Genomic DNA, 15,292 nt, shown 5'->3' with positions numbered 1-15,292 from the left:
TGCGGGGTATAATAACCATGTATTGGTCATGGCCCAAGGGGGAGCCTAATTGGCCAAATTGATATATTACTTTATATATCCTCCTCTGTGTGGCAATTGAGGCATGAATGCGGCATCGCAAAGAATGAAAAACGAAGAAACCATTGAAAGAAATGTGTTAGTTGGAGAGCTAAAGCCACAGATCTCATAAATATTATACATATTTATAAGCATTTTGTAACTGTCACTATCAAATCAATGGGCAGCCGCAGAGTGAGTAGCTTTTGAAGTTGCCAATTCATTTATTCCCACATTTTTTGCCATTTGCATTTCTACGAAGAGCTATCGAAAACCTTTGGCTCAAACAAAGAAATTCTCTGACCAATCATAAATAACTTAGGCAAAACAACAATAAGCCAGAAGTTGGCAACATAAAAGGAAAGGAAACGAAGAAATGTGCGCAGAGAAGAGGCAGCAACACAAAAAGTCGGTCATGAAATCGCAAGTGACCCACTTGGCAAGCGAACGACGCAAAAAAAGCAGTATTCACAAAAAAAAACGAAAGAAAAGGGGAGAAAAACGAAAGACTCAGGCAACGAACGCGATGCAGACAAATATGACAAGCGACGCTAGAGCGCGTGATAGAGACGGCACCGGCCGCGCGGAAAGAGACGGAAGACGGGCAACGTAGCGAATCTAAAAGAGGACACCATAATGGGCAAGCAAGGTGGTTCGGGGAGGGGGGGAGGTGGAGTGGCAAACCCGCCATGAATGACTCGACTCGCTCGCAGCCGGACCTGTATGCGTCACTAAACTTGACCAAATTGTATGTACAAGGAAGTCTGCTGCAGACTCCACCTCACGGTACACCCCTTTCGAGGCCCCCCGGCAGTCCACTTTGCTCGCTCCTCGTCGTGTTAGCTAATGACATTTTTTGTGGGCCTCCTTCGTCTGAGTCTGGGTCTGGCCAAGGCAGCAGGTTCAAGTCAAAGTGCGGGCGTCCCGGGATGCTTTCTTATGGGATGGGAAATTTCCCGGCTGTGGGTTTTATGCAAGTGAAAGCAAGGATGAGATTGGCTGGCGGAATCTACCATGAATCGATCACGAGTGTGCTGGGATAGGTGGATAAAAGTAAAAATTTACGATGTTAAGTGCCTTTAACTGATGGGGTGCAATGCATTTTGTTTAAAAGTGTTAAGACAGCTTAATGGAATTCCAATAATAATCATATTTACATGGCTTTAGGAACTAGTCAAGGAAAGCGAAGAGGAATATAATCTGTGGATAATGAAATAAATCATTTCGGCATGCCTAGAGCTTTATATAAATCGACCTCCGTGTGGAAATTCTCGACAGCAACATTATTATAAATCTTTGCGATAGCTGGATGTGTTCCCTCTTTAAAAACAATTTCTCACAGGCACCTAATACCCAGCTCTTTTTCCCGTAATTTTCCCAATATTTCCCCCGCTTCTGGCCAGACTTTGAGCCGCTCTAGACACGGCATACTATCCACCGCTGGCCGCATAATAGACTTGGCCCACATTCGAGCCACTCAGACACTCAAGGCATTCTTTGCACACACTCTCCGCCTCTTTCACTTTTACTCTCTGCTCATAAGCATAATCACGCTTACTCATGATAATCAGACTCTGTTTCTGTTTCTTGGCTGCTCAGCTCATTACCATGCCGGGCCGCAACAACAACTGTAAAAAAGCAGCCACGATAGTAACAATAACAATTATTATACCGACTTTAACTAGTTTCCACACTTGGCCTGGTCTAGTCTGGGCCCGCACAATTTTCCATTTCCATTTTCTTTGCAAATGCGGTCGAACCGCCGCCACTTACCCGCCGCCTTGTCTCACATCGCAAATGTAATAAAACAAAAAACGTTAAAAAAACGAAATAAAGAAACTCTGAGATTGGGGACCACTGAGGAACTGTTTCCTGATGTGCCAATAATTTGGGTAATTAAAATTACTGCCTCAAGCCATGGTCTCTAAAAAAACGGTGGTGAAGGAAGTACATTGATATGGATATTTTTGTAAATTTAAATTTAAATTGCAATTTAAAAAAAAATGTAAAAATGGAAATTTTTTTAACCAAAGTCCTAATATTTGTAAAACTTCATATTTAATAAAAATAATTCAATTGAATTAGAAAATTTAGAAAACACAATTTTATAAAAAGCTTAAGGAATTCTCAAAAACATTCCCTCTTTTTACAAATATCTAAGTGGTAGTTGAGCTACATTTAATAGATACACCTACTTGATTTAAATTATAGTTATTAAAATGCCGGAAAATAATTGAAGCGCGAAGAAAAATTTGCATAAATATTAATATAAAGCGAAACGAAAGGCATTTAATTTAGATGGCTGAGTGCAAGAAAGGCACCTGAAAGCACTTGATCTATAGAGCTATAATAACTTAACCTAACCAAGAAGTTAAATACACCGAAGAATTGAAGTTTAATATCTGGAAAGGCATGGGAAGCGGAAACTGACGAAGAATTTAAACGATGAACGGCGGCTTAAGGAAGCAGGATGTGCTGCCAATTTGGCTCCACTGTGCTGCATCGATATTGCAACTTGCAACTCCAAAGAAGCCCGCAATACACACAAACACACAGCACACTTGTGCTCAAAACGTTTTTCGAATTTTTTGAATAACGGTTCATGGTGCATACCAAAATCAAATCAAGTGGAATCGCTGGTTGGTTTTATTTTGTTGCTGCGTTTGGGCTTCGGTTTTTTGGGTCTGGGTCTGGGTCCCCGCGCCACTTGACCGAAAACCCACGAAACGAAAAAACGAGACGCATATGAATTCTTCTTTTTTCGACGTCGATGGCAACAAGTGCGCCGGCTGACCATACAAAATACCGAAACCTGTTGGCCCATATCACGTACCTTCTGGCCAACTCCCCACCCTCCGCGCCCGGCCACCGCACCCCATTTCCAGCGCCTCCTCCTCCTCCTCCTTTTCCTTGGGAGCCACATAAAAAGTTGGAACGCCGCCGCTTGGCGGAATTAATTATGTAGCCCAAAGCTGAATTATATGCGAAAGCAACTACCCACCACCCCTTTGCCCCCTGCCCTCCCTCTCCCTCCTCGCCGTTGTTGTTGTCCCCCTTTTTCAGTTTATCTTCCAAATGCGATGCGAAACTTGTTTGTGCATTTAATTTATGGGCGCGACGCGAAGAACAGAAGACAGCAGCGGCGGCGGCGGCGGCGACCAGAAGAAGCGGACTCGAGGAAGACAAACGCACTGCACTTGTCCCAAGGGGGAGGGGGGAGGGAAGGGTGGTGGCCACCCTACCCCCACCTTACGCACTCCCAGCCTCCGGCGGCATCTTGGGATCACGAGCGGCCCAACAACGGAAAAATGTCAGTTCCAAGCACGTGACCCAATTTGTGATGCTTCTTATTGCACACTGAGAGAAATGCAAAACAACCAATTCTTAGCAGGAAGGACAAGACAGATCTATTTAAATTAAAAGCATGAAAAGATAAAAAAAGATTAAGATAAAAAGAATTTTGCTTTCGTTTTTAAGAGCTTGAAGTTACGACCTTCTAGCTAATTTTAAAAATGTATAGAAATTTTAAAAGTGTAAAAATTGCAAAAAATAACACTAGTATAACTAAGTAGAGGTTACCATAAATAAAAAATTTATTTTATGTTTAGATATAATTTACAAAATTTTAAAGTCCGAAATATAATCAAATATTTATAGTTTTCAACATGCTTAGCTTGCGTGTTTAATTTTTTGTGTTAGCTAATGAATATTTTAGGACAGGTATGATTGGTTTTGATTTTTGTTTTTCATACTCCACAAATTAAATATTATCTCGATGGTAATTTCTTGTAATTTTTTCCACTGTGTAAAGAGGCGGGTTGCGGAGAGTAGCTGGAAATAAGCAGGATACCGTGGCATCCCTTGTCCGCTTTGATTATGTTGCACCTCTCATAATTGGGTTAATTTTGTGTGGCACCATCCAGCGGCCAATAATTCGCTGCATTTTTCTCTCCCTTTTCGCCATTTTTTTGGCTGGGATCTTTTCTCATTTTTTTTTGACAACTGCCTGACAGGCGTTAAGTTTTGGCCAAGATTTCTGTGGTGTTGTGGTTAAAGGTGAACAGTGAGAAATTCGAGTGGAGTTCATCTTCGGCTGCTGCCAAACGATCGCTTTGTTGGCGTTTGACAGCCGTGACACATGCAACATAATGCGAAAAATAAATGAGAATTCAAAAAGATTCGAAGGGGTTTGTGAGACTGATGAAAGAAAGGCAGCTGAGCTGCACTTTTGCATTTGGTTTTTGGGATTGAAAGCTTGGCAATTTGTGCAACATATCATTAAGCAACAAACTCATGCTTTATAACCCAAATTATATAGATGAAAAATACATTCAAGCATGCCATTAATATTGTTTTATAATCAAAAATGAAAAATATTTTTGAACACCGAGAGCTTTTTATTTTAACATCAATCTACCAATCCTCTAATAGCTTATCTAATTCAATTTAGAAGTCCTACTTTTAATAAATTAGGAGAAATAAATATATAACCGCAGTTGAACCAATTTCCTCTAAAATCTGAATAATAAAAAACTCTTTTCGAATCTGCAATCAACTGGATTATGGATTACTCCACAGCCTGGAGCTGCTTTCCGTGGCTATCGGCTGCATCTAGGCTACTGGAGGAGCAAAAGCAGCTGGCGCAGAATTTCTTTTTCGCCGCACAACTATCCCAGGCAAAGTATCTGCCAGATACAATGTAGAGTTGGCCCGGGGCCCGCTCAATTTAATGACAAACTGATTGCAAAGTGACACGGAAAGAGACACAACTGACACCCGCCGATATGGTAAAAAGTATAAAAAACAAAGAGCACCAAAATGAGAGCAGAGATACGCCGGTGCAATGGATGCATTTGAGCCAGAAAAAGTTGGTTTCATTGCGCCGGATCCGCTGCAAATTGATTAATTCGCTACGCCCGGGCTTGTCGCAACGGGAACGGAGGTTTTGAGCCAAAAAATAAATCGCCCTATCTGATGACAATTAAGCAGTTGAGCCGCTTAAACGGTATTCACTCCCAAAAAGTTACCGCCGCTGCACAAAGTGGAGGAAAATGCAATTAAAAAGTCAGTTCAAAAGGCGAGCGGGAATCTCTTGTATTTGGCCCAGTCATCGAGATGCTCTGACGGTCCGATTGCATTCGAGCAGGTGCAGGCCCATTTGTATCTCGTAGATGCGAGTGAAAAGTGAAAAAAGTTCCGTTGTCGTTTGTCGGTTTGTCGGCTGCTCCTTAAGCTCCATGGCCACTTTAACCGTTAGACAAAATGATGCGATGCGCTTCTTCATCCACCTTTTTGGGACTCCGCCGCGCCGTTATGATTGTTGGTGTTACTGCCGCAGCGGCTTCAGCCGCCGCCGTTCTTTAAGCTTCGCTGCCCTTTTCCAGATATATCAACCGGCAAAGTTCGTTGCCTGAGTCTTGCGTATCGGTGCACTGAGCAAAGGATGCTGTGGGTTTGTTTCATTAAGAAAACATTATAAAGCATTAGCCACCAAAATCAAAAGACTTAGACAACAAACTTGATTTCCTGGAAAATATATCTTTATTTATATATGTAATCTAATTAAATCGAATTAAAATTAGATATTATAATTTTTTAATATTCAAATAGAGGGGATTGGTTTTTAAATCTGACAATATTTTATTTTTGAGTTAGCTAAGTAGTATCATCATATCACTTTAAATAATTTTGTACTCTAAAAGCTATTATTTTTTTACAGTGTTCCTGCAGTTTAGTTGAAGTTCCAGTCTGCGTTAAGGCAATAAATTTCTTCTGAAAATCGCAATCAATGAAGAATCGTACACTTATGTTTATTGCTTCATGCAGCAAACATCCATTCCTTCTTTCCCAAGCAAGATTTTTTTTAATTCAATTGGCTTTATGTAAGCCATGTCTTAAGCTGTAAAATAAAACCATAAAATTAGCCACAATACTTTAAAAGCAAGAAAACAACACTTTTTGAATACATCAATGGATATCAGAATACTTAGGATGGTTGTAGTAAACTTTATCATCAACCAAGTTTTTTTTTAAATTTAAGTCAATGGAAAAAATTAAATTAAAAACATGGATCATAATGTAATTATATTTCAAGTTCAACTTGAAAACTATAGAGTTTGTAAAGAGTTGGTAACCACTTTATTAAATATAATATTAACTCTTCATAACATCAGTAATTTTGCAGGCTAACAAAGCGCTTTTCTTCGAACCCTATCAGGCGTAAAATAGATGAAAATGTCTGTGGATCTTGCAGCCAATTGCCTGCCCATATTTCGCCTCTTTCCTTCCATTTCCCCCGCCATTTCCCCATTCACAGCCCCGAGATCGTCGAATGGAACTTCATTAGATGCAGCAGGGAGTTTGTCAAGAGCGAAGTCAGCCAAAAGCCATGCCCATGACACTCCACTCCGCACGCAGACACATGGCCTTTTGGCCGCCCGTCTATCTGGCCAACATCGGGCCTCTGTGGCCAAATCCCCCCCCCCCCCCCCCCTAGCAACCCGCCCCACCCCCTGCTTTTTGGGGGCCATTGGCAATGTTAATGGTGTGCATTATTTTCATGTTTATTTATGTTGCTGGCACACACAACAGCACACGGCATCTGCAACATGTGGCAAATGCAATTTGCATTTGCATCTCAATTGCATTTTGCATTGTCTGATGTTTGTTTTGTGTTGTTTGTTCGGCGGTGGTGGTTGTCGTTGTTGGTGCCTTTGCTGTTGCCATTTGTTGTTTATCTCTCTCCACACACAGCTGCGTTTGATGCGGATCCGGTTTTCGTTGACCCACTTCCGGTGCTGCCAGTTGAAGTTGCCTGAGGCAACTGTGAATGTGAATGTGGCTGCCGCGCTGTCAATTGCGTTTCGTCTTGACCTTTGCCTAGCTGTCGAGCCACCCACACAACCCACCCACCCAAAAAAAAACACAGAAAGAAGTGGTGGTATTTTACAAGAATTTAATAAAAAGATTTCAATGAACTTGTTTTCTAAAAAGTTTAAAAATTCAAATAACAATAAAGGTTTAATATTAAAGTAATACTTAAGTAAATAATAATAGCTTAAAATATAAAAATCCTAATAATCCAAATTTAATAACTGACATACATACGTACCTATATTCAACAATTTTTGACTATATGACTAATATTTTGATATTTTAATATTAATTGGAAAATAAATATACTGTACTTCCAAAGATCATTAAGTTGAGGTCTTTTGTTTCAGTGCAGGCAGTCACCCACCCATCCGACGGGCCTCCCACACTTTGCACTACATTCATATTTCTCCTAGATCCATTTCTCCGCTTCCTCCGTCGCACACATGTGGCCATTTATTTAGCATTTTTATTGCCGCCTCGTTTTGTTGTTCTCGTTCTTGCTCTCCTTTTCCCCGATTGTTGGCTTTTGTTCGCTTGTCTTTTGCGTGTTATTAACGTTGATAAGCCTCTGCATCGACAGCGCCTCCATCGCAGATCTCCGCTCGGAGGTGTTCTATCCCCAGCGCTTTGTCTCCCTCTTTCTGGGCTAACTGACGCCCGCATCTTGGCTCAAACAAAAAGAGAAAAAATGGTGGAAGAAGCCCAAGAGTACAAAATTATGCATGCTAAATTTGCATTATTATTATTGATGTTTGTTCTTGTGGTTGCTGGTGTTAGATGTGATGCCAAATTTATGCAACGTTTGACATCAATTCGGGGTTTTTGGTTGGGCAAAAAGATACACGAGATTGGGCGAATGGTTATGGCGAGGAAAGGATGTGAGAGATCTAAAAATGGGAATGGATGGGATGGCATCGAAGCTAGATCAGAGATGGCAAAGCCAGGGGAATGGAAATTTATGCAAACAGCATTTCTGATTCGAGATATGTTTATGGCAAATATTTTATTATTTGAAATTTGATTATCACGAACTCGGAAAAGAAATTGATATCGTGAAATAGTCCAAAATCCGTTTCACTGTTGGGAATACAAATGACTTGGAAACTGAAGTGAAAATGTAAGTCGTGTCTACGAAAACAAAAGACTTGGGACACAAACTCAATAGAAATTGAAAGGATCCGCCAGGATCTGCACAGTTTGGCAGTAGTCGGGCAGCTTAGAGTGCAATTTGAGACACTTGATGGTGCATAAATCCTACCTGTCGACAGGACGCTACCTCTCCCACGGTGAGGTGACCACCCCTCGAGCACTTGTTTTCCCGGGGTTCTGTTTCTGTCACATTTGCAGTTCGTCTTTCGTCTTGTTTTGGGCAAATAGAAAGGTGCAGCCCGGAGGCGTTGCAAATTGTTTTGACTTCTGCGCAATTCGGTATTTGCACCTTAATTTACAGATATTTTGCGGTCAGGCGGGCCGAACCACCCATGGCGCAGAGATCCCCGGAAGATCTTCATTTTCTTTCGGGCGCATTTATTTTCGGCTGCGTTTGTCTAACCCAAAATGAAGCTGGCCCCTGACAAATGCACAAATCTTGTTCTGAGGGCCCCTGACCCTCGTGTCAATATTTACACAATGTGCGGTTGGGTTTTATTTTCTTTTACTTTTTTACCGTTGCCCCATTGACCTCTCCCCCCGGCCGCCACTCTGCTTTTACCCAACTCTTTTGGCGTTTGCCTGAATTTGATTGCTTGCCTTTATTTGCTTGGAACAAAATGCTTTGACTGATGGCTTGACTTCGGAGGCACTTTCCTATATTGTTCGCCGGGGCTCTCCATTTTGGTTGGATTTTTATTTTTTTCCTTGGGTGAAGTGTCACGCTGTCCAAGTTCAATTAGTTTTGTATGCGCTCTTCACAACTTTTGCCGAACTTCTTTAATGCCAAGATTGATTTCCTCCCAGGCTGCGGCTGTGTATCTGGAGACTGACATTTGACGTGCATAGAATTTGTCTAACTGTATTTCTCCCTTCGCCCGAATGTTGGCCTCTTGTCTCGGCATTTGGCGTAAAAATTATTGATCTTGGAACTCGGAACTTGGCTTTTTGATGGGGGGCCACGCTTCGCTTTATTGTGGAAAAGAATATGGTACAGCAAGAATATTTACCCCGTTTCTTTTTGTTCTGGCCCAAGCAATTACTGAATTTCGTTTTGTTCTGCCTCAATCATTTGATTGATTTAACAATTATTCTCATCCAACATTTGTCAGCATATAAAAGGAATTATGACAGATTATGTGTGTGGTATAGGTAAGAACATATATGTTGAACAATTTAAGAAGGTTATTAAATATTAAAATATTATTAAAAGTGTGTTAGGCATTTGTGCCTATAATTACTATGCATTACCTACTTATCTTATACATTTATTTTTATATGCAACATTATAATACTGCAGTTAAGCTTAATTACCCATACGCTTCCCAAACATGTATTCAAAGAAGCCATCGTATTTATTACCATTCTTTTGCTAGCCATTGTTAATCACAAAAACGCCTGCCATCGAGCCAAACAAAAGACTGAGGCAACAAACTTGGCCCTGAAACCTCCCTTCGAAGTGGGTGACAAAGTTCAAGACAATCCCAAGATAAAATTTTATTAACTGGCATGAGTCACGCACGCAAAGAAAAGCAAAATATTTATACGAAAAGTAAGTGGACAGCATGCAAATAAAATACTTTTGCGAAATAAAAAACGCAAGTTAATTCCAGCGAAGAAAAAATCAGACACATCATATATACGGAGTGGTGATGGTCCAAAGCGGGGGAAGACGATGCGGCGGCAGATGAAAAACAAATCATGAGGCATAAACATGACCGACAATCCAGATGGAGACGGATACGGCGGAGGCGACGGGGAAAGTGCCCATGGAGACCAAGTTCGTAGTGACGCAGTTGCATTTGGATGTGGTCAACATGGTGATGAGGCGGCTCTTGTTTATGCTAATGCCAGTGCCAAGCAACACTGATACCAACATCAATATGGGACTGGCTGCAGAAAAACGAAGATTCAAACACCCTGATGGTCCTCTATTCATTATCTACAGATGTATATTAAATATACTACGGAAAAACTTTATACTAAAGGACAAAATAATATCCTTTAGAAAATAGTAAGCCAACTTATTATAACAGAAAAATGTAGTTTGCTTTAGAAAAAATATTTAAAAATTTTATTTACATTTTTTTTATCATTAAAATAATATAAAAATATTTAAAAATTATAAATTCAAAAATTAAATGTACCAAATAGTTCCCTTATAATACCTCTGCTAAAATAGTAAAGGATTCTTTTACTGTAAAAATAAAAATATAACTTGAGCAATTTAGTTCTTTAAATAATGAAATACATACCCATATCCCATAGATATTTCCTCTAGATCCGCTAAAAGCCCGGCTAAGATATGATACCACCAATTGGCAGGGTAGCGAATCAACAAAAAATCACAACAACTGCTGCCCTGGCAAAAAAGTCGTGAGTAAAAACACAAAAATTCACACAAAACACGGCAACCTGTGAGCGCTGCTCGGAGCTTTCATTTTCGAAGCGATACCGTTAGCTGCACAGGCGCTGCAGATGAACAACAACAATATTGACAGCAATAGCAACAATCAGGCGGAGCAACAACAACAATGGCAAGTGCCAAAGAGGAAATGCAACAACCACATACTTCCATGGCTTGCCTTAGCAACATGTTGCTGGCGGAACTGTAAATACAAAAAATTTAAAATTTTGTTAAGTAGGTCAAGTTGTATGCGACCGCCCGCGCGAGTGAGAAAGAGCAGGTAACAGCTAAGGAGAGAGGGAGGGAGCATCGCACTGGTATGATCGAGTAGCTAGAACTGAAGAAAGAGCTAGGCAAAGATACTTTTTATAATATAAAATAAAGTTAAAGCTTTTAAAAAATCTACCAAAATATAACTGTGACCAGAGATTTCTTTAACGTAAAAAATAATGCCAGAAAAGTTCATTACAGTTCATATGAAACATGAAACTTCCTTAATAACATGAAAAAATAGTGAGAAATAAATATTTGACTATCATTTGAAATAGTTTTAATGAAGTTCCAATAAATCCAAAATCGTACGCTTTGTCGACCTTTCAGCAACATAAACAAACTTAGCCCTGACTTTGAACTGTCTCGAACGTCAGGTGCAACGTGTTGGCCGGCTCAAGCCGAGGTTTCCGATTCGAACATGTTGCGATTCTCTCTCCGGCTCTCCGAACGTGATTTGTATCTTTGTATCTGCACAGCGCTCGATGCTCGCATCGGATCGCTGCGCTGCCTGCGTCGACGCCGACGACGCCGTTGAACTTCTTGGCTCGGAAATTTCTTTTCGTGTTGCGCCTGCGCACAGTTGGCTTTCTACCGTTGACGTCTGCGGATTTGTGCGAACCCAGTGTCTGCGTTTCAGCGCTTTTTTCGCGGTTCGGTTCGATTTGATTGTGGACGTGGACTCTTCCTCCTCATCGCTCACCTCTGCAGAGATACAGATACAGATACAGTGTGGCGAACATGTGAAGTGGCAATAATCGAAAGAGCAAGCAACAGAAATTAGAACAAGCCCACAGCAAAAAATAACGAGAGAAGGCGATATAAAAAGAAGTGAACAAAAACGCCAATTCGAATATAGTTAAAATGCGGCTAAAAAATTGTGAAAATGGTTGACAAAAAGTTTACGAAATTGTCAAATACATTCCAAATACAACCACCAAAATTCCCAACACAGTGCTAAAAGTGAACAAAAACAGTGCAATACGAAAGGAAATACGCTTAACAAAAAGTTAAAATTCAAAGCAAATTCTACAAAATAAATAAATAATATTACACATGCTAAATACTCCCAAAAGAAACGCTGTTGTAAATATTTTAAGCCGGAAATCAGCTGCGTTGACCCCATTGTACATACTGCAAACTGAAAAAAAGCAAACGGAAAACCAAGAATATTGGAAAGCAATCTAAATTAAACCACTATCCACTACGGAACTATCATCCCAGATTGCAGGGTTGCAATTTATATCTTTATCCCACACATAATAAACAATCTACTCGTACTACTACCCGTTCATTATTTTATGCATAGTTTTATGTCTTCCTCCCATTGTTTTTGTGAGTATACAAAAATGTTATTTTTTATTTCCACATTTTTTACCTTACCCGCATTCGGTGATGGTTTTTATTTTGTTCTCTCTTGGTGATGGCCTATTATCTATTTCACTTCCACTGCCTTGAATGTTTCGAAATCAAGCTATGAATAGCATCATAAAACTATATACAACGCCAAGCTAATAAAGGATTCTTAACTTACACCCCAAGGATTAGCAAATATAATTGAAAACGGATTATCGCAAGCACAAAAACTTAAACAGAAAAATCCAGCAAACAACTGCCAGAGAACGTTAATTAATTTTTGAATATTATTTTCAAAATGTCTATTAGCTGAAGCTGCAATTTCGTAACAGTAAGTAATCAATGAATCTTCTACCCCAACATCGAGCCAATCCAAAACCAAACAAACCGAAATTCCTCAAGTCAACGGCCCCGCGAATAAGAAGAATATTCTCAACTCTTGCTTATAAACAAATCAGGCAAAAGTCATTGACCGAAATCGTTTCCGATATGTTCGTATATTACTCACCTGTTATGAAATACAAATAGACGGCCTATAGACAGGCAGGTGGATCGGGACGGGAATGAGGATTGGGGTACCGCCTGTAGGGCTCCACTTATGCACGACAATTGTGAAATTCACATGCCACTAATGGGCAGTGACAAGGCTGTATCCCGGGTTGGATACAATGCTAATTAGAACTGGGAATGGAATTTGGCGCTGGGTTCGTTCGCCGGGGTGAAGAAACTATTGCTAAAATGTGCTCTTATTACTCTAGCAAGCTATAAGTAACAGACTACTTTACAGGTCAGGGTACTATATTCGATATGTTGACTTACATCGTTGAAATGCTTAAGTCTCTTTTGAGTTTATCCCTGGCAACGCTTTTAAACATCTAGATATTTTTGTGACTTTTAGGTAATATTCCAATTTTTCTGAACATATTTTGGAAGCTCTGTTTTTAGGGTACTAATCATGAAAATATAATCTCACTATAAAAAATATGTTAAGATCTTAATTTATTTTAAACTGATTAAATGACAAATTAACTTACTTTATGTTATAAAGACAATATAAAATTCTTGGATTATCATCAAGCTGAAATTTATAAATATTTAAATTAAAGAAGAAAAGTATGCTAATCAGAACCTGGAGTACCAAAAGAGTCCCTTTGGAATAACTTAGAATAATTACTCTATTTTTAAAGCAGTTACTCCAAAAATGTTGAAATTTCCCTTTTTCATAGATTCCTTAAGCATTTCTTACATAGTTGATCGGATTTTACGCTGTTCCCGCATTTAATCCGGCTCTTCCCACATGACGTATGCGCAATGTGCAGCCGAAAATCCACAAGCTGGAAAATATAATGGTTCCGAAGCAATTAAGCGTCTTTGGGCGACCTCAAAACGAACTTCTCCGCTGCAGTCGGAAGTAAAAAGTTGTGATTCTCCTCTCTTCGCTTTACAGCTAGCACTTAAAGGTTTTTATATTTTTGGTAACAGGGAAGGGGAACTTAGGGGGAGGGCAGGGGGAACTGCTACTGTTGCCAAGCCGTTGGATGGGCTAAAAATAAATCATAAAACCGTTTGTTTGTCTGACAAAAATGGTCTAAAATACAACAACAATCGGTTGGTAAGAACGGAATGGCAATGGCAGCCAAAAAAATTAAAAAAAAGCTCCAGCTACAATGGCAGCAGCAGCAACAACAACAACAGTAGCGGCGGTTTGTACCGTTAGATGACGCAAAATTACGCTTACTCATTCGGCAAGCGGCAATTCCCCCAAAAGCAAAGCGAGATAGATAGATACAGATACAAATACACTGGGAACAAATAGGGAAATACGGAATATGATTTTAATAAATAAATATTTTAAAATTATAAATATTTAAATGAGTATATTACATTAAAAAAATAGTTCATTGTTTTTAACTTAGTTTAGTTTAGTTAGTTTTTAATAAAAATACTAGTTTTATTAAATTTTTAATAAACTGTTAAAATTGTTTAATAAACTGGGTTGCTTTTTGAGTTTGGTAATAGATACTTATTACAAATGTTCAGTGTTTGTTTACTCAGAGTTCCACAGTTTTTCTCAGTGTAAGCCAGAGCGCGTTGGTATATGAAGTAGGCCCAGCAGCAACATCCACATCAAGAGCATCAGCCACTCTTCCAGCTGTCTGGCAGCGTCAATGAGCGTAACCAATTCGCTAGGCATTAAGTTGCATTTTGGGTTAAAGATTTCGTTGTTGTTTCCATATCTTTCTCTCAAATTTTCTGCTTTTCTTCATTCGTTTTTAATTGAATTTCAAAATTGAGCTCACAATCGGCTTCGATCTTTAATTAAGAGGTGTGCTGGGCGAGTTAAGGAGGTTTCTTCCCCGTGAAGATCGAAAATGAGGAGGCGAGCATAGCATATCAATTACAAGAGTTGAAACGAAATGATGTTCTTGAGCTTGACTTAGCCATGATCTTTCCGATAATTAAGGTATTGCATTAATTTGATGCACTAATTTGGGAAATGGGAAATTTTTCAGCTGGAACTAAAGTTTTTAGGGTTTGCTTAATTTATTTTTTGGTTACTTCAAAATGATTTAAAGCCTTGTAAAGCCAGATTTTAAATAAATTTTTTTTTAATTTAATAGGAACTTTAGTTATATGACCATTAATCAAGATATTCTCAAACCTACAAAAGTCCCCTTTTAGCGTCAGAGATCCCAATCTCAAACCGCCCAATCAACTTCAGTCATTAGCTGATCATTACCCAAGAACCAAAGATGATCAAATAATTTGGCAAATATGTATGTATGAATTCAGAAATATTTTTAAGCCGCCAACTGCTTCGGCTAGGAGACTCCTATCCCCAAACTTTTATGTTTAATTTGCACATTTAGCTGCACAACAAAGGGAATGTACAACTACAAATCCACAAATGGGATAAACTACGCAAATATTATTCACAAAGGCAGCGGAGAGGAAAAAAGTTCGCTGACCTGGGCAATGCTTTTTGGGACTTGCCAGACATGTTGTCATTGTGGTTGTTGCCGCTCTGCGATGACCATAACAAACCCACGAAAAAATAATAATAATAATAGAGTCTCGACACGCACACACAGCTGCTCACACTTGGGACAGCATTTAAATAACAACAAGAAACTAGCTGGAAAAAAGGCGACTAAAAATAGTTAGGCATCATAAAAA

The 15,292-nt window shown here is 39.5% G+C and overlaps 1 protein-coding gene across 5 annotated transcripts in view; it reads left to right on the top strand.

Moving 5' to 3' along the window:
- Positions 1 to 15,292, top strand: part of LOC108032065 (ichor) — a 36,892-nt gene that overhangs the window by 12,840 nt on the left and 8,760 nt on the right. The window contains exons 2-3 of one of the 5 annotated variants that reach the window (XM_050888569.1): positions 9,459 to 9,634; positions 9,696 to 10,096. The exons of 2 other annotated variants lie outside the window; for them this stretch is intronic. The gene's annotated coding sequence lies outside the window, so the exon portion shown is untranslated. Of the gene's footprint in view, positions 1 to 9,458; positions 9,635 to 9,695; positions 10,097 to 11,325; positions 12,095 to 12,301; positions 12,447 to 15,292 lie in introns of those variants that run through there. 2 more of the 5 variants (XM_044090848.2, XM_017105884.3) reach the window with 2 other exon arrangements.

Source organism: Drosophila biarmipes, chromosome 3R, assembly GCF_025231255.1.
Source record: "Drosophila biarmipes strain raj3 chromosome 3R, RU_DBia_V1.1, whole genome shotgun sequence".
NCBI lineage: Eukaryota > Metazoa > Arthropoda > Insecta > Diptera > Drosophilidae > Drosophila > Drosophila biarmipes.
This window is presented reverse-complemented; position numbering and strand designations above follow the sequence as displayed.